Source organism: Pistacia vera, unplaced genomic scaffold (genome assembly GCF_008641045.1).
Source record: "Pistacia vera cultivar Batoury unplaced genomic scaffold, PisVer_v2 Contig650, whole genome shotgun sequence".
Classification (NCBI taxonomy): Eukaryota; Viridiplantae; Streptophyta; class Magnoliopsida; order Sapindales; family Anacardiaceae; genus Pistacia; species Pistacia vera.
In genome coordinates this window covers 152888-177816 of record NW_022196502.1, presented here as the reverse complement: position 1 = coordinate 177816, position 24929 = coordinate 152888, and the positions used below count along the sequence as shown (strand labels likewise).

The following is a 24929-nucleotide window of genomic DNA, read 5'->3' as shown; positions in this document are numbered from 1 at the left end:
CGGATTCTTCTCGGTATCACTTGAAAATGTTCCTTGAACTCTTCCCGCGAAAGTATTGTGGATTTGCCCCATTTGAGTTTCAAGATTTCATATGGAAGTGGATTGGTTTTGCAATAAAACTTCATACTTTTGGAGTTGAGCTTCATTCTTATCAAATCTTTTTCCTAACTCCTCCTTGAATTTAGTGAGTACTCTCTCCATATTCAATCTCTTTTCTTGAGGTTGGAAGCTTGGTGGTGGTTTGTGCTCATTGTTGTTACTCCAAACGAAGGTTGGATGATTTTCCCATGTTGGAGTATATATGCTTGAGTATGTATTCTCTTGCCCTATTTGAAAATTGTTGACATGATGCACTTGTTCAAGTTGAGCAAACAGACTTCCTACTTGGCAATCTCTAGATAAATGATTTCCTACACAAAATTCACATGTTAGAGAACGAGTTTCAATAGCATTAACTGTGAGAGCAACACCTAATTGTTTTTGGATGGCTGAAAGTTGAGCGGCCAATGCGGTGTAGCCATCGACTTCATGCACTCCCGCTACTCTCCTTGAACATTCCTTTCCAAAGGTCTCATGTAATTGTTGCTAGCCATCACCTCAATCAATTTATAGGCTTCCTCTAGTGTTTTATTATTCAAAGCTCCCCCACTTGCAGCATCAATCATCACTTGTATATTTGGCAACAACCCATTGTAAAACGTCTACACTTGTGACCATATTAGCAGCCCATGGTGAGGACAGCTCCGTAAGAGATCCTTATATCTCTCCCAAGCTTCATAGAGTGACTCCATATCTTGCTGGAAAAAATTAGTGAGGTCACTCCTCATCTTAGTAGACTTGACAGGTGGGAAATATTTCATAAGGAATGCTTGAGCTAACTCATTCCATGTAGTAATACTTCTTGATGGCAGAGAAATCAACCACTCTTAGCTTTATCCCAAAGAGAGAATGGAAAAAGTCTAAGCCTAATTGCATCATCGGATACTCTATTGTGTCTAAATGTGTCGCATAGCTCCAGAAAGTTGGCAATGTGCATGTTGGGATCATCATTAGGTAACCCTGCGAATTGAACCGAATGTATCAATTGAATAATTGCTGGCATTATTTCAAAAGTATTCGCTTGAACTGGTGGCTTCCTGATGCTAGAATAACACCCTTCAATAGTAAGACTAGAGTAGTCCTTCAATGCTCTTTGAACAACTTCAACTCTTGCATCAGTCATTGAACTAACCCCTCTGTATAGTCCAACACTAAAAATATAGAACTAAAAATTAAAGCACTAAAAACTAAAATAATTTAAAAAAAGATATAATACAAACCACATTAGCAACTAAACAGCTTGTATTGATATTGATAATATAAAAACAATCCCCGGCAACGGTGTCAAAAACTTGTTGTGGATTTTCGCAAGTGTACGAAATCGTGTAAGTAATAAAGTGTAAGAACACGGATGTCGAACCCAAGGGAATTACTACTATCAATTACCAAAATTTACTATCTTGTTACTATTTGATTAATCCAAATTGTATCAAGGAAAACCTAAATTAAATAAAATTAGCAATTGAAATTAAGAAAAAAAAAAAAAACTGAAAAGAAAACAACTAAAATAAATCTGTGGGTTTAGAGCAAGATGATTAGACCTAGGGCATAGATTTCACACCAACTCTTAGTCATATGTATTGATCACTTGTGCTAATTTTATTAAGCTCTTCCTACAGGTCAAACTCCCTAAATTTCCAATAACTTTCTCTCGAACAATTATCAAATTAACCCCTAATTTCTAATCCAAATTATCTCTAATCAAATTTAAGCAATTGGAGATCATTACGCTTTATGGAGTTTACCAAAACCTCACAAATCGTCCTATCTCTAGCGTTCGTCAACCTATGGTTTTACTACCATAGACCAACTGAGTATCATCTCTCGATCTCAACCTAGTACATTAGTTCATTCAATTCTTGGGCCCTTAAGAATAAAAAACATTAAGCATAATAATAGAACTTATGAAGAAATCTTAATAAAAATCAACATAAATAAATCAACACATAATCAAGAGATTGGCCTACATCTTAGCCCTAGAGAATAAGTTTAGTTCATAATCAACATGAAAGAAATAATCATCTTCATTGAAATAAGAAACATGAGCTCAAGAAAGAAATAAGAAGACTTCTCTATATTGCCAATCAAAAGCTTTAGAAATTCTGTCACTTTGATATTCTCTTGCATTAGCCTCCTCTAATTCTTCCCCCAAAGAATCCCTTAATTAATGTTAAAAGACTTCTATTTATATCCCACAAGGGTTAGGGTTTTATTTTCCTTAATTCTATTTGGTTTAGGACTCTTAACCCTATTTTCCTAAACAAATAACAAATTCTTAACTACCGTGACTGTGCCCCGGTTAGGGATGGGCACGGGCTGGGGGGGACCCCTATCTCCGGCCCCGGCCCGAAAGCCCAATCCCAGCCCCGTTCGGGGAATCCCCAAAAAAAGCCCATTCCCCAAACAGGGAATTCGTGGATTCCCCGTTTGGGGTTCTTTTTGTATTTTTGTATCCTTAGTTTTATACTTTTATTATTCTTTTCTCCAAATTATATATATCAACCAAAAAAAAATTAAATATATAATATACATATTAAACGTAAAGACAAAAAAAAAAAATTAAATATATAATTAACAATTCTATTAGGGTAGGGCAAAATCTAGAAATTATACATATTAGTATTTTTTTGTTCAAATGCCCACCCTCAAGTCCTCAACAAGTTTTGGATCCGCCCCTGATTAATGATTATAATGAATCCAAATATCAAAATGATAATTATAATACATTATACATATATATAAATATATTATATATTAATAGTATAATATTATGTATTATTGTATTAAGTAATAAGTATACATTTTTTTTTTTTTTTTTTTTTTTTTTTTTTTTTTTTTTTTTTTTTTTTTTTTTTTTTTTTTTTTTAATAAGGTCTCTTAATATATAATATAATGTATATATATGTACATTTACATATATATTATAATAAATTTTAAATAAATAACTACCATATATTTATAATAAATTCTAAATAAAAACTATCACAATTCACAATATAACAAAGACAATTAGGTAATAGAATTGAAATAATGATTCAATGAGGGACAAAAAAAAAATTATAGTGATTTATTGATTCATTAAATCAATCAAACAAACAAAAATATATTACATAATATTATGTATTAACGTAAGATTATAGATAATAGCATATTATGTATAATTATAATGTACAACATATATATGCTATATTTATTATACTTATATAGTATATATCATATAATATATAATGTATAATGTATAATGTTAAATGTATATCAATATAAGTTGAATGTATAACTTTTGTTTCATATTATAACATATATGTATAATATATATATATTACAAATATTTATAATGATTTATTTATTATATTGTTTTATTTATTATCTATTTGTAAAGTTTCATAAAATACTACACAATTATAATTTGTATTGTATAATGTATAATTGATTTTCAAATATTAAAATTATAATGATTGATTTTTAATATATATATAATATTATACAGGCCGGGGACGGGGCGAGGCGGGTCGGGCCAAAACCTATTTGTATATAGTTTCATAAATACTTACACAATTATAATTTGTTATTGTATAATGTATAATTGATTTTCAAATATTAAAATATTATATGATTGATTTTTAATTAGATATATATATATATATATATACAGGCTGGGGACGGGGCGAGGCGGGTCGGGCCAAAACCTATCCTGGCCCTAGCCCATCCCTGAATTCCGGGGGCCAATCTTGGGCTCGATCCCAGCCCGAAGCCAGAAAAATTCGGGGAAAATCCTCCCCGTTCGGGGCGGGGCGGGGCGAGTCCCCGTGAGGCCGGGCTTTGTGCCCATCCCTAGCCCCGGTACTGTGCTGCAGCATGGTAGCTAGTGGATAAAGTGTGTCGCAACATAGTAATAACTCTTCTTCTTCTCGCATCATTCCATAGCACTTCAGAGATGGTGATTTTTGAGCTTGATAACGATGTAATCTAGAGAAGTGGTAAACATATGAAATGTAGGCCTTTGAATCAGATTTCCAATAGTCAAATAATCGTCCTGATCCAAGGTCTATAGCTCGAGATATTTTCAAAACACCAAGGCATGCTCAAACTAGAGCGTAATCTAGAATCTCCTATTTACTTCAAAGCTCCATAACTTCTTCAATTCAACTCCGATTCTTGATCCGTTTGTTTCTACTTGTCACTCCTTCCGTTGTTGATATGAATGTTCATTCGGGTATAATATTTACTCCTAATAACCTAAAAAACACTCAAACACACCTATGATCCCATAAAAGACAATTATGAAAATATCAAGCAACTTTACCAAATTAAGCCTAATTTCTCATAAATAATCTCCATAAACTACTAAGTAAATGTGTATTTTCAAGCTCTTATTAGTAAGAGCCTATTAGCAAAAGAGTAAAATGATGTCAAGTACAAAAAAAGTGAATGCAAAATTTGACTAAGTCATCAGATACTTGAAAAATATGGGTGGTAGTCCACTCGGCCACCTAGACCGCACCAATCCTCTTGAGCGTCAGGGAGGGGGAAAGACTCCATTACAGCTTCAACAAAAGAAGTATTGGAGTAGGCCCAGGTGTTGGACAGGATGACGATCTTCATGCTATCATCATCAGGCACCACCTCCCTCAGAGTTGGCTCCACCCTCTGAGTGGATGGGGGGACAAGGCTTAGACTCACATCAACGACAACCGAAGAAGTTTCTCCCTACTCTACTCTCTTCCTCTTCCTCTTCCTTACCGACTTAACTCAACACTTCTCCTTGATCTCTTTCACGCTTGGCACGTGAAAGGGTCCCATCATCCTCTCCTTTGCAAAGTATAATTCTTCATGAGTTAGAGGGTGATGAGTAGACTTACCAAAGATAATGAGATTGTTGTACCGAACCAACAGGATGTACAGCAACAAATTCCAAGGTGGAAGTAAGATACCTTGCTGCACTTCTGAAACGTGTTCCCATAAATGACTCCCTCTCAAGTTTGACTCAGCCAATATGTGGAGATATTTCCTCTCTTCTTCAACGAGTTCAAGTATCGCTCAGCTCTTCTCCTTATCACGAAGTCTAGGCAATGCTCAATTGTAATTTAGTTCTACAAAAGAAAGAACAATGAGATTCATTACACTAACATGTATGAAGAACTCTAAGGTTACTTACTCATTGCCTACCGAAAGAAAGGGATATCATTGGCTCCACTTTCCCTGAAGACCAATTCCCCCTTTACAAAGAATTAGCCATCCTTCCACTTCTTATCATAGGTCTTAAGCCCCGTCACCAAGTGTCTCTTGCCATACCACAACATAAAGAGGTACCAAGCCCTTTCCTTGTTGTGTTTCTTCAAATAATACGAGTAGAGCAGATCCATGGCTTTGAACTCTATGTTGAGTCGCATACATAAACACTCGATAGACATGAGCAACCTCCAAACGTTAAACATCAATTGGTTGGGAGTGATGACGTAGTGTTCAACACGTCTCGTACCAACCTCGGAATAGGAAAACACATTCCCTCCACTAAGGTCTACTTATAGATGCTGACCCACCCCGGCACGGCCAGTCCACCCTTTCATAATTAGTCGGGGCTCTGATCTCTATGGACTTAGGTATCTTAAAGATACGAGATCTTCAGCATCTCCCTCAGGATAAGCCTGGATACCGAATTATCAACGAGCATCCCAACTCTGGGAAGGCTCTGCTCATCTCCATGACCACTATTAGTAGAGGGAACCTCACTCCCATCAACATGTTCCACTCCATGAGCACTCTCCAATTCAGAGCCAATATTCAAGTCTTCTCTACTTGGGCCATCATCGCTCGGCTCAGCACTATGACCGCTCAGCATATGCCTAACATGGAAAGCTATATTTACACCCCTAGTTAGGGCAATCTCGCTCTGGTATTGATCACCCCCTAACATGTCTGCTTAGCTCTGCCTATTGAAGTCTCTACTCAAAGCGTTGCTCGGCTCTAACAAAATGCGTCTGCTCAACTCAACCTTTCCCCTAGTAACTCGTATTTGCCTTCGTTCGGCTTGGCCAAATAGTTCTTGCCTTATCAAGTGAAAAGCCTAAGAACTTCATCTTCGTTCTCCCTCAAGACACCAAAAACCACCAAAATCCAAAATACCACTACAGGTTGAAAACATCGCACCATAAAACCAACTAGTAAACCATTTTTTAACAAAACCGTTAGTCTCCCCCTCAAAACTGACCCAAACTCTCCCAAAACTAGTTCTAAAGACCTAAAATCCATTGAAAGCACCAATGGAACAAAAAACAATTGAAAAAAACTAAATAAGAAGCCAAGTTTTACAGTGAAAATGGTCGGAAGAACCTAAACTTGGGAATGCAAAAGCTCTCGCTACTTTCTCTCTCTCCAAAGGAAGAAAAGTCGAAGTATGTCCAAAAATGAAATGACACTCCCTTAAATGCAAGTCATTTAAAAAAGGGACAGGTGGCATGTATCCATTGGGAGTCCAAAGGTGAAAAACTTTTCATTTCTCACCTTTTGAGCCTCACACGTATGCCACACACGTAAGGGAACACATGGCCATTCTTCTCGCCTCGCCTCCAAAACTCGTGTTACACCCCTATACGGCACGGCTCGACCAAAATAGCTACGATTCTCCTACATCACCTGGATATTTGCAAGTACACCGAATGGAAATCGAATCCCGTTCTTGCCTGTTTGGACCTAAACTTAGTCATGGAAAGGTCGACGACATCTCATTTGGCATTGCCCTAACAACGTTAACGTCTTCGTGATGCCAACACTTAGCCCTCAGGGACCCATAAGGCCATTCTTTACACCATTCAATACATATCCCGTACTGCCACAAGAATGATTCCGATAAACCATTACGATCTACATGGATGTTGACCTTTGTACCACTTATAGCTCTGAACTGAACGAACCCACTAGTGCTCCACACCATATAGAGTGCTGAAAATAATTCTCATTAACCATCTAGCTTGGCACTCATTATTTATTTCCACAAACGGACCTGACTTGTCTTACGTGTTTGCTCCTTCATTGCTAATCTCATTTTAGAAACATTTTTGGCACAGTTGACTTGCGATTATTGATGAGTCGAGCCGACTTGCATCCTCACACTATGGAGATGTGGTCAAATGACTCCGATCAAACAAATCTACTCTCTAAGCTGAAAACCCTTTTAACGTAGAAAGTGGGGGACAAGCTGTATGGTCAAAAATCGTACTGGACATGACGAGGTCCAGTAACAAAATGAACCTATTACGGCCTAAGGCCTTAGCCCAATTTCGGTTAGGCCTATGCTTAAAACCACCTTGTAAACTGCCCTCTATATGAGTTGGGTTATCCTACAAGTTAAGCTAAGCTAGGTCTAGCCCATTAGCCCACAGCAGTCCGTAATATAGGAATCAGAATCCTATTCAATTTTCACTTCTATCAAGATCCTGAATCTTACCTAAAGTTGTAAGCCTAATCTAATAAGAGGAAGAGATCATATCTTCTTCCTAATTGGAACTCCTCTAATAAGTAGGACTCAGAGTCCTACTAGGACTCCGACTCCTTGGGTTCACTATATAAGCAAGGGCAAACCCTCTCATTATTTATTTAGAAATCACTCATAGCATCTAGCTCTCAAAGTTCTTGCTTCCAAGAACCACCACATCATTCCGGTAATCCTTCCCGTCCTTAACCCTCACTAAATACCACCAGCCTCACTGACTTGAGCATTGTGTGTCTATGGAAAACACCACACCAGTGTTTATCTAGCCTTCACGTTCTGTTTTCTTCTCTGTGCAGGTCCATCAGGTTGTTAGTAGCTCTATTCTCACAGGATCGGTCCTATCCAAATTGATAGTAGATTTTACCGTCTACACAGGGTATGTGGGCCAACTTGCGAGCATATCGACTAATCCATGTACATCACTAGCACAACATCTCACCGCCATAATCACCCGCTTAAACCTTGGGAATCAGAGGGATTTGAACCTATATATGTATTAAGGTTGTTCTTAGCTTATAACTAGATTTTGTTTCTAAATTACATCTTTAGAAAAAGGTTTATCCATTATTTAGTCATTAATGCTCATTACCTACCCTATACGAAGTGGGGCTTTCAAAATTTTAATTGTCATTATCTCTAATCAACCAAAATTCTCATACCCTATATCACTATATCATTAAAAGGGTTAATTCCTACATGCATAAGTTATCTCTCGTATATAAGTTTTAACATACGAGTAATAGTTAAGGTTTGAATGAGTTAATTTTTATTTGTGAAAATTTAGGTTCAGGTTTTAAGTTAGTATCTACAAGATGTTACAACATGTGTAAACGATTAAAGAAAATCACAATTGTGCTTAACAACCAAATGTACATACATCACCAATGATGTGCACACATATTACATAAGTTGATAAACAACACTTACAATCTGAAAAATGAAACTGAAATCATCGGCTGGTTGTTTCTCAAATGGGCCAAAGAGCGAAGGAACCAAATAATTTGGGCTAATTAATACCGTAGATGTGTTCACTCAAACAAGTTCCCAACCTTGGAAATTTGGTATGCTGAACAATTAAGCCAAACGAATGGTTATTATACTACATCAAAAATTTTAAAGTTATCAGCACCTTAAGGACTGATGTTTCCTCATGTAGTTGAGTCAATTAATCTTGCAAAGCCTACACCTTTTCTTCCCACAAATTGCCTTTGCATTTCATTGAACATGTTCAGAAAATAAAAAAAAAAAAATTAAAAATCTGGGTAAGAACTGATTGATTATGCAAGAGACAGTTGATATCTGAGGTTGGTAACTTTTGTTAATCATGAATTCAAATTTAAAACTCTTGCAGGATTGACTATTAGTAAGGAATAATACTTTGCGTACTAACGGATTTTACTAACCAGTGTACTAACCTTTTTTAAAATCACAAATAGTACCCGTACTATACGTATGGTACCCGTACTATGCTTTAAGTTAGTATGCTGGTTAGTAAAATCCGTTAGTACCCATATCATTACCCATTAGTAAGACTTAGTTTGAGGTGGAGTCCACACGGTTTTCAGATAGAGCAAAATTTTTAAAGATTTTTCTAGGTTCATCGCATACGCAAAGAAGAAATATTGTTAAAATATCAAGAGTAACATAATATTTTTCTGTCTTTAAAATTATGGTCCATTAATTAATCATTGTATCACATGATCTAAGGGGTTCATAAAGGATAATATGTAATTGTTTATGTTTATGTTACCGGTAGATAAAGGTAATGTTAGAAGTGGATCAACTTGACTGAATCAAGATCTTAAAGGTTAGAACCAATTTATTTCTATTACTTTAGGGTTTTGAATGAAGAAAAATGAAAAAAATAAGACAAAAGAAAGCGCCATACATTTCAATGGTGGGCTTCTTGTTTTATAGTTGATGTTAGCTACTGGCATGTGAAGAAAAGAAAAGGTGCTGAGAAAAGATCAAAAAGGGTTTCATTTGTTAACGGCTTAACATAGATTGGTTTATAATTCGACATCAAAAACACTGTTACATTGCACAACCAAACGATCAATCAATTCATAAGTAGCTTTTTCACATGTTAATCAATGCTCTACTTCTATAAAGTTTATTATAAAACAAGTCATATTATTAAACGCAACCTTAAATTGTCAAAACAAAATTTAGATTTTGTGTTGGTTAATTCTGTTAAGATCTTGTCCATACATAACACCTATATGGGATAAGATCAGCAACCTCGTAACTTTACACAAATTATTACATCAATTTATAACCATTAGGTCAAAACAATATCAATGATCTAGAGATGACTATTGAGTTAATGGATTTTAAATGAGAAAAATACTGCTTTAAATGATTTTTTTTTCTCTTTCGTCTTCTCTCTTCCTAAACCTTTAGGAAATTTACTTGAGCATGTTTGGCTAGGAAAGAGGAATTTAAGGAAAGCTTACTTTAATTTGTCGGTGTGTCTGCTGTCTTTCTCATTGATTTACCAGAGTCAATGTGATGAAGTCCAGACCTTCTTTTCAGAGAAATTGCCGTTGCATTTCGATTGAAATTGTTTGGGAATATAAAAAATCTGATGAAAAGTAACTTGTTATGTTTTTTTAGATTTTAACAAAGACCATATTTGTAATGGGGTCAATATGACAAGGCCAAATTAAGTTTTCTGCGGAGAAATTGCGTTTACATTTCAGTAGCCAGAAAAGAGGTTTAAAACTTGCCAGTCTTAGGCAACGAACAGCATTAGTCTAAACAAGATTTACTTGACTCAGTAAGGGTAATAAAATTTTACTGAAAAGCTACCATTTTAACATCTAGTTATAGTAATAAATTTCCCCATCCTTTTATTTTTTGTGTCTCGTTTGAACCTTTTTTCTCGAACATGGAAAAAAAAAATGGAAATCTAGCACCTCAAAATAGAAAAAAAAAAAATGTTGAAGCACAACCACGATCAATTTTTCACTTATTTAATAATCTAAGTTCTTTCATGTTTCTACATCTATATGGAAGGTTTATCAATGTATTATAATTAAAATATTAATGCAGATCCTTAATTAATAATATAAATTCTAAGTTCGAGTAATATTTTAACATGAAACGAGAGCTAAAAGTCTCTTATACAATATTGTTGATGCGATTTTTCACACCAACAGGATGTATGCAAGCTTTCAGAAAGTTTGCACAGAGGATCCTTGAAAGACCGTGAAATAGTAAATATGATGCTAAACCAAAGGGTTCGGTAGGATTTATATGTAAAGAAAAGTAACAAGTGCATGAAAGAAAATGAGAAATAAACTAACACGATTTTTAAAGTGGTTCAGAAGCAATAAACAATTCCTACGTCAACTGTTATTTTATTGATGTGTTTACAGAGTAAGAGTAGCTCTTATTATCAAAATATTATCCCTACATACAGAGTGAGAACCCCTTATTTATAGTGTTCTGGAGTTATTCTTGGGTGTAAAGTAATTTACATGCAAATGGCCATGGGCTGGTCATCGTGGTTAATTTATGTGGGGGAGCTCATGGAATGTTTGCGAACCTTTGACACTTAATTCACTTCTTGACAAACATATACGTGTCGTTGTAGACTTGAGGCCAATAATATCCTTGCTGCATAATTTTGTGAGCAAGCGACCTTGCGCCTGTGTGGTTTCCGCAAATTCCTTCATGGATTTCCTGCATAATATAATTGGCTTCTTCATCATTTACACAGTGCAAAAGCGGCATGTTATAAGCTTTTTTGTATAGTGTATCTCCGATCATAGTGTAGCGAGTTGCCTTTGTCCGAAGTGTGCAAGCTTCAACTTTGTTTGCTGGTACGATCTCTTCTTTCAGGTAAGTAATGATGGGGTCCATCCATGAGAGAGCTTGGTCTATGGCCATCACCATGGGACCGTCATTTAAGATACTAGCAGTTTCAAGGAGTCGCACGAGAATGGAATTAGGAATCTTGGAGCCAAGAGCTGAGGTTATTCATGCCATGTCATCTATGCTGGTATTTTGCTCTCGTGGGATTTGCCTGATTAGGTGGCTTTTAAATGATCTTAGCTTAGACTTGGCTTTTTGCTGATAGGCGATCATTTTTTCCTCCTTGGCCTAGTATTCCTCGAGAATTTGCAACACAACCAGTTGGGAATCACTATTCACCTTAATAGATTTGGCCCTCGCTTCCTTGGCTAGACATAGCCAAACTAGTAGTGCTTCGTATTCCACCTTATTGTTTGAGTCTTTGAACATGAACTTGACGGAACTGTGTATGTGTATGCAATCTAGACTGATCAAAAGTAAGCCAACACCGGCTTCTCTTTCGTTCAAGGAACCATCCACATATAGGTCCCAGGTGAGGCATCTACTGAGAAATACTCGTATCATCTTTGCATTCTCTTGATTCTATTCGATGACCTGGCTAGTAGGAAAATTCTGATAGAAAGTCTGCGAGTGCTTGCCCTTTGATTGCGGTTAATGGCTTGTATTGCAGGTCGAATTGGCTTAATTCTATCGACCATTTGAGTAATCTACCCAAAGCTTCTGGTTTCTATAGAACTTGGTAGATGAGTTACTCAGGAAATGGGCGGTGTGGGCATGAAAGTATGGACGTAGTTTCCTTGACACAGTGATCAAGACAAGAGCAAGTTTCTCCATCTTCAGATATCGCATTTCAGCGTCGAGTAGCCTTTTACTTACATATTATATCTGTCATTGAATCTTCTCTTCCTCTCTAACCAACGCAGCACCAATCGCGTACAAAGAATCTGACAAGTATAATAATAATATTAAACTGGGGATCTGCTTTGCGAGCAGAAGAAGTTGTCCCAGTTGCCTCTTTAGTTCTTGGAATGCTTGCTCACACTCCGTTGTCCATTGGAATTTTTTGTTCCCCTTCAAGACTTTAAAGAAAGGAAGGCAATGATCAGTAACCTTTGAAACGAATCGGCTGAGGGCTGCCACTTTGCCAATTAAGCTTTGCACATGTTTTGGCTTGGTCGGACTACTCATATTCAGCAAAGCTTGAATTTTCTTTAGGTTAACTTTGATTCCATGCTAGCTAACCATTAAACCTAGAAATTTCTCTGACTTGACCCCAAAGGCACATTTAAGTGGATTTAGCTTCATCTTGTCCTTTCAGAGAGCATTAAAAGTTTTTGTGAGGTGGATGACATGTTTGGACTTGACAAGCATGTCATATACGTACACCTCCATGGTCTTCCCTATTTGTTCAACGAATATGTGATTCACTAGTCGCTGATAAATGGCTCCAACATTTTTTAAGCCAAATGGCATGACCTTGTAACAATACAGAGCTCGATCAATGATGAACAAAGTATGATCCTCGTCAGGTCCGTACATGGGAATCTAGTTGTAACCAGAGTATGCATCCATAAAACTAAGTAGCTCGTGGCTTGAAGTCGCATCCACAAGCTGATCGATCCTTGGTAGCAGGAAAGCATCCTTTGGGCGCACTTGATTTAAATCTGTAAAATCCACACACGTCCGCCATTTACCATTGGGTTTCTTTACCAAACGAGGTTCATGACCCATCGTGGATAATGAGCCTCCGGATAAATATTATAGATAAGAGTTTATCCCTTCGTAGCATTCGGGATCCATAACTCGTCTTTTCTGTCAGACAAGTCACTTGTCGGGGTCAACGTTTAAATGATGACACATGACCTTGGGGTCAATGCCCACCATGTTGCTATGGGTCCATGCAAAAACATCTTGGTTTTCCTTGAGGAAACCAATCAACTCTTCCACGACTGTTCCATCGAGATTGCTTCCGAGTTGCAAGGTGCGATCTATATTATTTTCATCGATCACGATCTCTATTAGCTTTTTGATTGGGCCGTTGGAAATTTCCCCCTCAATGACCTGTGGGTCGATAATCTCCTCCACCTCTAGGTGAAGATCACCTTCGACCACCATCATCATTTGGCAGCCTCGAGAAGTGATCTGTATAGCTTTGTTATAACATTCTCGAGAGTCTTGCTGGGAACCTTTAACATAACCTGCTCCTCGAGGTGTAGGGAACTTGATTGTTTGATGATATATTAAGGTCGCGCCTTTTATGCTCTGCAGGGGAGGTCATCCAATTATTATGTTAAACGCCAAGGGGCAATCTACCACAAAAAAAGTGGCCATTGTGGTTGCCTGGTGCTCCTCTCCCAATTTAATAGGAAGTGAGATTAGACCTTATGGAATTATATGATCACTGGTGAACCTGTAAAGTGGAGTTACAACCGGTTTAATGGCATTATTTTTTAGGCCCATTTGCTTGAAGGCAGGATAATATAGAATGTTTACACCACTCTTGTTATCCACGAGCATTCTGTGGACTTTCCAATTCCCCACATGAGCCGTGATGACCAAAGCATCATCATGGGGATGGTGAACCCACATTGCATCTTCCTCGGTGAAGAAGATTGGTTCAGCATCAGCTCGCTAATACTTAGCTGGACGTAACATGAGACTGCTTACATTTACATAAGGATCTGAGCATGATTCCTAGGCATAAAAAATTCAAAGAGCATCGTGAGTTTTCCCCTATGCGGGGTCCATTGAAGATGACACAAATATTGTTTTCTTCTTCCTACGCTCCAGGTTGCAGAGCTTCTACTTGTTGTCTACCTTTATGATTTGCTTCAAGATTCGCTTGACTTTTGATGCATTCTTTCAAATGACCCCTTCAGATAAGGTCTTTAATTTTATTTTTCAATGCAAAACATTCTTCAGTAATATGTCCGATATCTCGGTGATATCAGCAATACTTCTTCGAATTACGCTTTTCTCGAGGTGTCTTTATTTCAGTAGGTTTAGGAAGTAACCTAGTTTTGTCATAAACCACAAATATTTCCTCTACTGGTGGGCTAAAGGCGTGAAACGAGGTTGAAGAAGCGGAGCGAGGTTCCTCTTAAAATCTACTTGGGGCTTTTTATACACCTTCCTCTGGTTATCCTCACGCTTTTGCAAGATGACCACTCTTTTTCTTTCTCCTGGGTAATCGCCAACCCTGACATGAACTCTTGTTGTCACATTAGGAAGACAACCCTAGAGGGTGGCCACTGAATACTCAATTTTGAGATATTTCTCCACTATTCGATAAAATTGGGCGAAAGACATATGGTCTTTAGCCTGTAAATCTTTCCATAAATCTGTTTGTGGATGAACCCCTGCTATGAATAGGGTTCGTATAGATTCTTTAGGAGCATTTGCTACCCGACCTAGCTCGCGATTGAATTGTTCTAGATAGGACTTCAATGTCTCGTCCTTATCTTGTCGAATATTACTAAGATAGCTCAGTGGCATGGAGAACTTTCGATTTGCCTAGAAATGCCTGAGGAACTGTGCGCTCAGTTGTTGCCAAGAGGAGATCAATCCTACGGGAATTGATCTTATCCACCTCTTTGCTTCTACACTCAAGGTTATCGCTAAGCACTGACGCTTAGCTAAATCAAAGACTTGATGTAGCTCCATCAGGTCATTAAACACGTCAAGGTGGTTTTGTTGGTCGCCACAACCATCAAAGACCTTAACATTGAACATTTTGAATCTGGGGGGAAGTAGCTCTCGAAGGATCTCTTGAGAGAATGGTGACCCCCTATGCCCTGTGATTCTTTCCTCTTGTCTCACACGAAGCTCGTTTAGAGCTTGCTACAAGTCCGCTAACTTGTGTCTAGCGGGAAGGTTGCTCTTTACGACCTCTGTTCGCTGTCTGTGATGATTGGAATTTGCTCTTTGGTGACGAGGATGGAGACCTCGCTGATTTTGATGGTGCCTACCACCCCCAATTCTATCGAACACGTTTCCTCATGCATTATCATTTATGTATGGTTAGTCACTACTTTGAATAGTTTTTGGCTGGGTGTCATTCCCGAGAAAATTTAGCTGCGCAGCCATCCTAAGTTTCCATTTAACAAAATGGCCTTGAAAATGTTTTTCATTTTTTTTTAATTTAGAGAAGCTGACATGACATAGTTAGGATTCATTAAACACGTAAAATGGGTTAAAATAAAAAGATTAAAACATATGTGGGCCGAATCATAAATAATGAAAGTTTTTAAAATTTGAAATTTACAAAACAAGCCCCATCTATTCATGTTGCTTAATCGAAATTCATTAGGGCAAAAAGCGATTTCTTGAACCAAAGGGAGACACTGCGATTTTCGATCGAACCTGCAAATTTCCACACCATATTCAATCCTAAAATCAATTTCTTGAACCTTAAATGGAATACAGTCACGATTTTTGGTGATACAGTTGTGATTTTTGATCGATTTCTTGAACCCTAAAATCGGTTTCTTGAACCCTAAACGGAATCTGTGCGATTTCTGACAATACAGTCCACATTTCTGATTGAAACTGCAAATTTTGACACCAAATTCAATCCAAAACCATGGTTGACACTCACAATGAGGAGGAAAACCCAACGCCACTTCGAATCCTAGATTCCGGTTGGGCAAGCAGTTCAATGGCTGCTTCGGTGGATCATCTGATCAGTGAAGGTGGTCCACAGGCACAAGAGACGATGGCGGCACAACAACAAAGAGAAGAATCGCAAAACGGTTCTGAAGAGGAGTTAGGCGAGAATTCAAGCGAGGAGGAGGAGGAGTCCGGCGAGAATTCAAGCGAGAAGGAGGAGTCCAGCGAGAATTCAGGCCAGGAGGAGTCTTTCGAGGATTCAGGTGATGAGGAGGAGGCCGGCAAGAATGCAGGCGACGAGGAGGCCAGCGAAGAAAGGGTACGTATTTGTTTTGGGAGTACTGTCGCTTAAGTGATCATTTGTATCGCTTAATCGATTAATCTCTTTTACTCATGGTCGCTTAAACGATTGATTCAGTTTACTCTTGGTCGCTTAAGCGATTTCAGGTCGCTTAAGCAATCTTGTCCGAGGTAGAACCATCTTAGATATAAGATCGCTGAAGTGATCTTTTGTATCGCTTAAGAGATTTTTTCAGTTTAATCTTGGTCGCTTAAGCGATCTGAATCACTTAAGCGACCACAGAGGGAATTTTTTGTTGCTGATATTTTGTTTATTAGTTGTTTTGGTTTATTTTTGTTGCTGACTTTTTGTTTATATTGATTATGCAGATTGTGTGGACCGTAAACTATAGAGACTGCGAGTTGGAGCTTGTAAGCAATAAAGTACCCTACTTCCTTATAAGGGTGACAGTCAAGTCAAGTTGCGATGTTCTTGATAGAATAAAGGAGATTTTAGCTGGAATGAGGCATGGTGAAAGAGATTTCGAAGACACTTGTTTTGGTCAGTTTTTAAGAATCGGAACAAATTGGAAAAAGGCTTTTTGGAGGCAGGGAGTGCATTACATGTTGCTGCACTCAGTAAAATGCAATAAAAATAAAGAAATGTGGTTCGTGGTGGACAGAAAGCCACTACGTTTTGGCATGATGGAATATGCCTTGGTGACGGGCTTAGAATGTGGGAAATTGCTAGATAAGCCAGAGGCAGAAACAATAAGGAAGAGTCTGGGAGCCATAAGGTTTCGTAAGAAGGTTTTGCAAGGGGCAAAGTCTATTATAGGACACGTTTTAGAGTAGAGGCTAGAAACAGTTCGGTTTAAGGATGGAGAGAAGATAAAAGTGTGCTTGGTATTATTTTTACATTCGATCTTATTGGCTGGTGACTCAAGAAAAGCTGTTGAGAATGATTGGTTGTTGTTTGCAAGCAACTTGGAGTTCTTTAATTCTTATCCATGGGGATGGATATTATTTAAGTGAACCATCAAGAGCTTGAAAAAACCAGACATGGCGTTAAAGCAGTCCCAATGGGTCGGGAAGGATAAACCAAGCACATACAATTTGTTTGGCTTCCCATGGGCAATGCAGGTAAATATTAATAGCTTTTTGTTATATTTTTTGTGATATATGTGTTTGAATTATGATATGGACTATTTTTTACAATGTAGGCTTGGGTGTATGAGGCCATCCCTGTCTTCGCTAAGGGGGAGGGGGAGGAGCAACAGTTTGGATGTGCAACAACAATTTCCTAGGATGTTGTGGTGGCATGTCGAGAGGTGTACCCATTGGGACTACGACCAAATAGACATTGAGATTGAAGCGGCTGGGGTAAGATTAAAGGATTAAGCTTTTGAATATGCAGTTGCTTTAAAATGTCGCTTCAATCTGATTGATTTTGTTTCTTATTGCAGGGAGTTATCCGTCCCTTTCTCACCGCTACTGGAGATGAAGCGGAAGAGGACTATGTCACATCTTTCAAAGCACTGGAGGATGAAAGGGATGAACGAATAGATCGCTTGATGTGGAATCTAAAAGGGGTCACGCATGTGACGGCAGTTGCAGGGCCATTGCTTGACAACGTGGTTGATGCCGAGGATGATGAAGCTCCAATTAGGGGGAGGCTCGAGGAGGAGGAAGAGAAGAGAGAGGAAGAGGTTCGTATGCCTTAGCAAACCGGTACAACAAGTACCGCTTTGCCGAGACATCGGCGTAGGGAGAATGAGGTGGTTGACCTCATAAACAGCATGTTTGAGAGTTTTACAACAAACGTTTATGACAGGTTTGACAAGATGGAAGAGCGCATGAAAACGGTGGAGGAGAAAATGGATAAGCTGGCAGAGAAAGTTGGTACAGTAGAGGAGGAAGTTGGTGGAGAATTAAAGGCGGTTGAAGTGCAAACTGGGCTGAAAAGAGAGAGCCGAAAGAGCAAGTTTGTCAAATCGCCTTACATGGTAGTGACACAGGTAAAGAAGAGGAAAATTAAGAAACAAATGGAGGAAGAACCAGAAATGGAGGAGGTTAAGGAGGTTGGTGGAGGAAGTGGGGCAGTGATAATGGAGGAGGACGAGGTGGGAGGCGAAGGAAGCGGGGATGTAAAAATTGAGGGAGGGGGAGGAAGTGGGCAAGCAAAAATGGACTCAAATGTCGATTTGTATAGGCCAATAGAGGGAAAAAAAACTCTTCTATGCATATTACAATGAATTAGGAAGTAATGCCCATATAAGTGTAAGACAGGGGATTATCCCTGGGAATGGTTTGAAAAGTTGTTGATGATGGGCACGTGGCTTGAGGACTCGATGAGTTATTTTCGCTTAATTTTCCTTATTTTTGCCTATATTTTCCATACTTATCTTATTGTTTTTATTTGATGCAGCACATCGATGAGATATTGGCACTGATAAGGCTACAACAGACTAGTGATGGTGATCTATTGTATCCCAACTATGCCATCACCGATGTGGCATTTGGCCAAACTCTTGTTTCGACATATCGCACTTTAATTAAAAATATCGTTGGTAGAGGTGCAACAAAAGGAGCGAAGCGAAAAAGATTGGCCCTAGAGTTGGACTGCATCCTTGATGATTTTCAGTTTGATGACAGGATTATACAATATGTACAGGGGGAAAGGCCCAAATATGGCCACGGTTGGGCCTTTGTTAAAAGAGTCTACTGCATCATCATTGTTAGAGAGATGCACTGGATAGTAGTCGTCGCGCATCTAGAGGAGGGGTTGCTGAAGATCCTTGACTGCAACCTAACTTTTTGTCGAGACAAGCAGTTGGAGGTCGAGTTGGAGCCATTGTCCAGGTTGTTCCCGTGGCTGTTGCGTGACAGCGGGATATTTAGGCACTTGGGTGTTCAAGTACTAACCAGAAAGTGGCCACTTAAGAGCTCTACCATCCCAATAAATGAGTCAAGGTAAATTTTGTATAAAACTAACTTACATAATACAATTGTTCTATAAGTTTATTCTAATACTAATGTCTTGTTCCTATTGTAGTGCTGAATGTGGGGCATATACCGTAAACTTTATTCAGTTCGACATGACCAACACCCCGATGGATGGCTTGCATGACAAAACAATGAGAGACTGTCGAGAGTGCTGGGCTATCGACTACTTCCATGGGCAGATGGATCCGTTTGAGTGCCCAGAACCCAATCAAAAGGTATGAAAGTTAGACTTTGAATTTTGTAGTTTATGTGATGTTGATGTTGATACTTGGGTTGTGGTGCTGATGCTACAGGTGTCATGCTTATATGGAGCTTTACCGAAAGAGATGGAATGAGTGAACTTCTCAATCTCGCACTCTATAACTTTTTTACGTGTTTTTTTTTTAATTTACAAAAGCTGACGTGTCTGCAGGTGTGTGTCGGATAATTTTGCAGGTTCCTGGCAAACAATGAGAGGAAACTTCTCAAAGGCTGGTTGGCAAGAGGAGGCATCTATAATAAAGGCTGTTGGGAAGGCATGGTACCAAACAATGATCTCAGACAGGTTCCTAGCAAACAGAATTTGAAAACTTCTCAAAGGCTAGTTGGCAGGAGGAGGCATTTGCAATCAAGGCTGCTGGGAAGGCATGGTAGCAAACAATGATCTCAGACAGGTTCCTGGCAAACAGAATTCGAAAACTTCTCAAAGGCTGGTTGGCAAGAGGAGGCATCTACAATCAAGCCTGCTGGCAAGGCATGGTACCAAACAATGATCTCAGACAGTGATTATACAGAATTCAAAAATTTCTCAGAGGCTGGTTGGCAGGTCACAGGAGGGAAATGAGAATGTATGGAAGGGAAATGGTACGAAAAATGATTCTAGGAATTGGGTTCTTCTTTGTAATTGTTTGGGTGGAGGAAATTTTATTTACAATCAGAACTAGAGTTAAATGTCTTAGGAATTATTGTATTTCGGCACTATTATGGATGATTTTAAGTTTAAACTTTCAATTACATTGATGTCTTTAAACTTTCAATTACATTGATGTCTCTTATATTTTGAGTTGTGATGAATTAGATTGATATAAATTACTTAATTTTGCGATACAAATTCTTTTCGGATTTGGGAGGGAAATGAGTGAGGTAGAAATGTATCCCAATCACAGTCATTTCGAAATTAATTAACTTAAAGACAGCCATGGTACCAAACAATTACGTATATGAGCGACCACATATATCTCTTAAATGACCAAGAGTTTTCCACAAATGATCACTTAAGCGACCAAGAGTTATTTTATGAAGAATCGCTTAAGCGATTCATAAGATCGCTTAAGAGATCATACATCTGGGCAGATGTTGATTCTGCCTCGGTAAAGGTCGCTTAAGCGATTTAAAATCGCTTAAGCGACCAAGAGTAAAAGCCAGAAATCGCTTAAGCGATAGGTAAGGATCGTTTAAGCGATCATAGATCTGGGCAGATGTTGATTCTGCCTCGGTAAAGATCGCTTAAGCGACCAAGAGTAAAAGCCAAGAATCGCTTAAGCGATAAGTAAGGATCGCTTAAGCTATCATAGATCTGGGCAGATGATGATTCTGCCTCGGTAAAGATCGTTTAAACGACCGAGAATAAAAGCAAAGAATCACTTAAGCGATACAAACGGATCGCTTAAGCAATTATAGGTCTGGGCAGATGATTATGTGTCACGGCCCCATCTTACCAGAGGCACGGCCGGGTAGAGTTCACAGAGCACCAACCCACTCTTCGTGACTCACAAAGTATTGTCCCCCCCTTAAGGGATTTATTTCGCCTCCCCCACCACTCGAACCCAAGACCAAGGGGCTATAGTCAATTGGGAAGCATGGTGAGTACCATCACTTTAGCCCCTTGGTCTTGGGTTCGAGTGGTGAGGGAGGCGAAAGAAATCTCCTTAAGTGGGGGAGAGATATCCTGCCACGTCAGGAGGGAGCTGTGTGAACTCCGTGGCCAGACCCAGCAGCAGTAGCGGCTGTGGGCTGTTACATTCTGCCTCGGTAATGATAGCTTAAGCGATCATGTCCGTGGTCATCGCTTAAGCGATCTCTTAAGCGATCGTCTGTGTGGGCACTTGTGTATTCTTTGCTCATGATCGCTTAAGCGATCGTAAATCGCTTAAGCGACCAAGTGTAAAAGGTTAGGATCGCTTAAGCGATATCATAAATAACACTGGATCTCTTAAGCGACTAAGTCTAAATACACAGGATCGTTTAAGCGATATAGAAAATCGCTTAAGCGATCTGTGTATTCGGATTTTATTTATTGTACTTCAAAAGATCTGTTAAGCAATTAACGCTATCTTAAACATATAACGTGTATGATTCGTTCAGTGGACCATGACCATTATTATATTTATATTAAACATATAGTTCTTTTTGTTTTGTATAAACAAAGAAAGAGCGAGAAGTAGCTCATGAAGTTTGAAAGGTTGAAGGTAACCATGCAAGCTTAGTGAACATATATTCTTCTTCTTTTCTCGGAACATAAAAATGTTAACCTTGCATGGTTACCTAGTTCTCTTAAACCCTTCAAACTTCATGAGGTACTTCTCGCTCTTTCTTTGTTTATGCAAAACAAAAAGAACTCAGTCGCTTAACGTTATATGTTTAAGATAGTGTTAATCGCTTAACCGATCTTCTGAAATACAATAAATAAAATCTGAATACACAGGATCGCTTAAGCCATTTACGATTCGTTCAGTGGACCATGACTATTATTATATTTTTATTAAACATATAGTTCTTGTACGTCTATATCAAACATATATGGTGTAGAATGTTTACGTCTATATTAAATATAGAGGGTGTACGATTCATTCAGTGGAACTTGACCGTTATTATATTTTAATTAAACATATAGTTCTTTTACATCTATATTAAATATATACGGTGCAGAATGTTTACGTCTATATTAAACATATGTCCATAAACTGGGAAAAGAAATATGGTAGTAAATTACCCTTAATCACTTAAGCGATCCTGTCTATTTAGCTTTCATAGCTTAAAAAGGTTACAACAGTTGTGCTGAAAACCTTATTGTGATAACATGAGCCATTGTTAATAGTCTAAAAGTTTCTGAAAAATTCTGGCAGTCTCTTGGTGTACAGAGTGCAGAGCATATTGTTACACTGTTCAATTTTATATATCAGTTAAGCGATCCTATATACATAAGTCATGATTTGCTTAAGTGATATCTTGCATCGCTTAAGCGATCATGCCTAATTTCCTTTGTATTGTACAATAATCATTCTCGTCTATTTGTTTAATTATTTAGTAAATATTAGTTTATTTTTTTAATTACTTTTAGACCCCTTAAGTTTATTAATTTCATAAAAACTGTCAGGAAAAATTTTAAAATTTAACAAAAACACCTCCACCTACCCACCATTGCCGAAATCTGGCCGGAAAAGGGCATTATGATGCAGACCTATCGGATCTGGCCCATAGAGAGTCGATATGGCATTTTCCGGCCACATCGACCGTGGATCTGGCCAGAAAAGGCTAAATCTACGGCTAGATGCGGCCGTCAACAGCCGCAAAAGTCTAGATCTGACGGCCAAATATATGGCCGTCGTTGTCGGTCAACGATGGCCAAGATTTGGCCGTCGTTGACCGTCAACGACGACCATTTCTTTGGTCATCCATGACGGCCAGATCTGGCCGAAAAAGGCCACATTGATGAATTACTAGCCTGTTCCGGTCGTTTGTAAGCCGTGGTGACAGATTCCGGCTACTACCGATGGTGGTTGCTGGAATCTAGCAACTATGGATGGGTGAGGATGTTTCTGTTAATTTTTAAACTTTTTCTGGGGGTATTTAATGAAATTAATAAACTTAAGGGTTCTTAATAATTAAAAAAAATATACTAATATTTCCTAAATAATTAAACAAACAAATATTTTGGGAATAGGATTGGGAATATGGATTGGAATATTCAACCAAACGCACCCTTTATGTTCTGAAGAAAGAAGAAGAAAATATGTTCATTAAGCTTGCATGGTTATCTAGTTCTGTTCGACCCAAAGATCTAGCGATCCTTGATCGCCTCTACAAAAGGAAATTCGTTTAATCGCTTAAGCAATTTAATGTCTCGCTTAACACTAAAATATAATAATAATAAAAATTTGAACCCTATAACCATATGCTCTGTAGTCTGTAGACCATGAGAGTGCCATAATTTTTCATAAACTTTTTGACTATTAACAACGGCTCCTGTTATCACAATAAGGTTTCCAGCATAACTGCTGTAATCTTCTTAAGCGATCTTCTACTAAATAGACGAGATCGCTTAAGTGATTAAGGGTAATTTACTACCATATTTCTTTTCCAAGTTTATGGACATATGTTTAATATAGACGTAAACATTGTACACTATATATGTTTGATATAGACGTACAAGAACTATATATTTAATTAAAATATAATAACGGTCAAGTTTCACTGAACGAATCATACACCCTATATGTTCAGAGTTCGAGCAAGAAAATGGCTTCAGAGTTGAGATACGGATAAACAAAAAGACAGTTAAATTTTCACTTGGTCAATTAAGCGACCGAAAGAATCGCTTAAGCGATCCGTGATATCGCTTAAGCGATTCTTCTCTTTTTCACTTGGTCGATTAAGCGATCGTAGATCACTTAAGCGATCCATGATATCGCTTAAGCGATTCTTCTCCTTTTCACTTGGTCGATTAAGCGATCATGTGATGGGAAGAATCAATATCTGCCCAGGTGCATGATCGCTTAAGCGATCCACGATGTCGCTTAAACGATTCTTCTCTTTTTTCACTTGATCGATTAAGCGATCGTAGATCACTTAAGCGATCATGTGATGGGCAGAATCAATATCTGCCCAGGTGCATGATCGCCTAAGCAATCCGTGCTATCTTAGGCAATACATACTTTTCCATCTTTTCTCCTGATTTTCGACAAACTACAATTACCAACACATATTAATTCCATACTTTCTCCTCAATTTGACAATCTAATTCCAAACTAAAATCACCAGCCAACACATATTTAGGTCGTGTAACAAGAATACTAAATATAAAGAATTATTTATTAAAGGTAACAATAAAATTGAAAACATCAATAATTGAAAACAATAACTCATCAATAGTTGGCCTTGGCAACTCCTTGAATTTCATCCTTCTTCGAACCTAATTTTCAGGATCTGCATGTGATTACTTCTGGCAACTGCTTCTCTTGTGGCCAGGTTGCTTGCAAATTGAGTACTTATTCATCTTTCGAGGAACCTCAGAGGTTGATGAAATACGCTTAACTCTTTTTCTCCCCTTTGTTGTCTTCTTAAATGGCGGGTGGATGATAATGTCAGCCAACTCGATCTGGCGGCACTACCCACTGCTCTTCTAGAGGCACTGGATATATCGTTTCTGAATAAGCTAGCATGTAGTGATTTGCCATATTTAGAGGGGAGCAAAGTTCCATGTAAATTCTGAAAGATGGATGCATGGAGAATCAAGCATATCATACTATAACAAGTATAGTCATAGTTTAAAAAAAAAAATTCAATCAAATTGAAATAAGTAAGGTAGAACATGTTACCTTAAGCCCTTAGCAACCTTGGAGCCTCTTAATTTCAAGAGAAATTAAGCAAA

The 24929-nt window shown here is 38.2% G+C and overlaps 1 non-coding gene across 1 annotated transcript; it reads left to right on the top strand.

Annotated features, from left to right (window-relative positions):
- The first annotated feature begins 723 nt into the window (after positions 1–723).
- Positions 724–830, top strand: LOC116111858. Its single transcript, XR_004125131.1, has one exon. It is a non-coding gene; the product is annotated as a small nucleolar RNA R71 (small nucleolar RNA).
- The last annotated feature ends 24099 nt before the right edge of the window (positions 831–24929 follow it).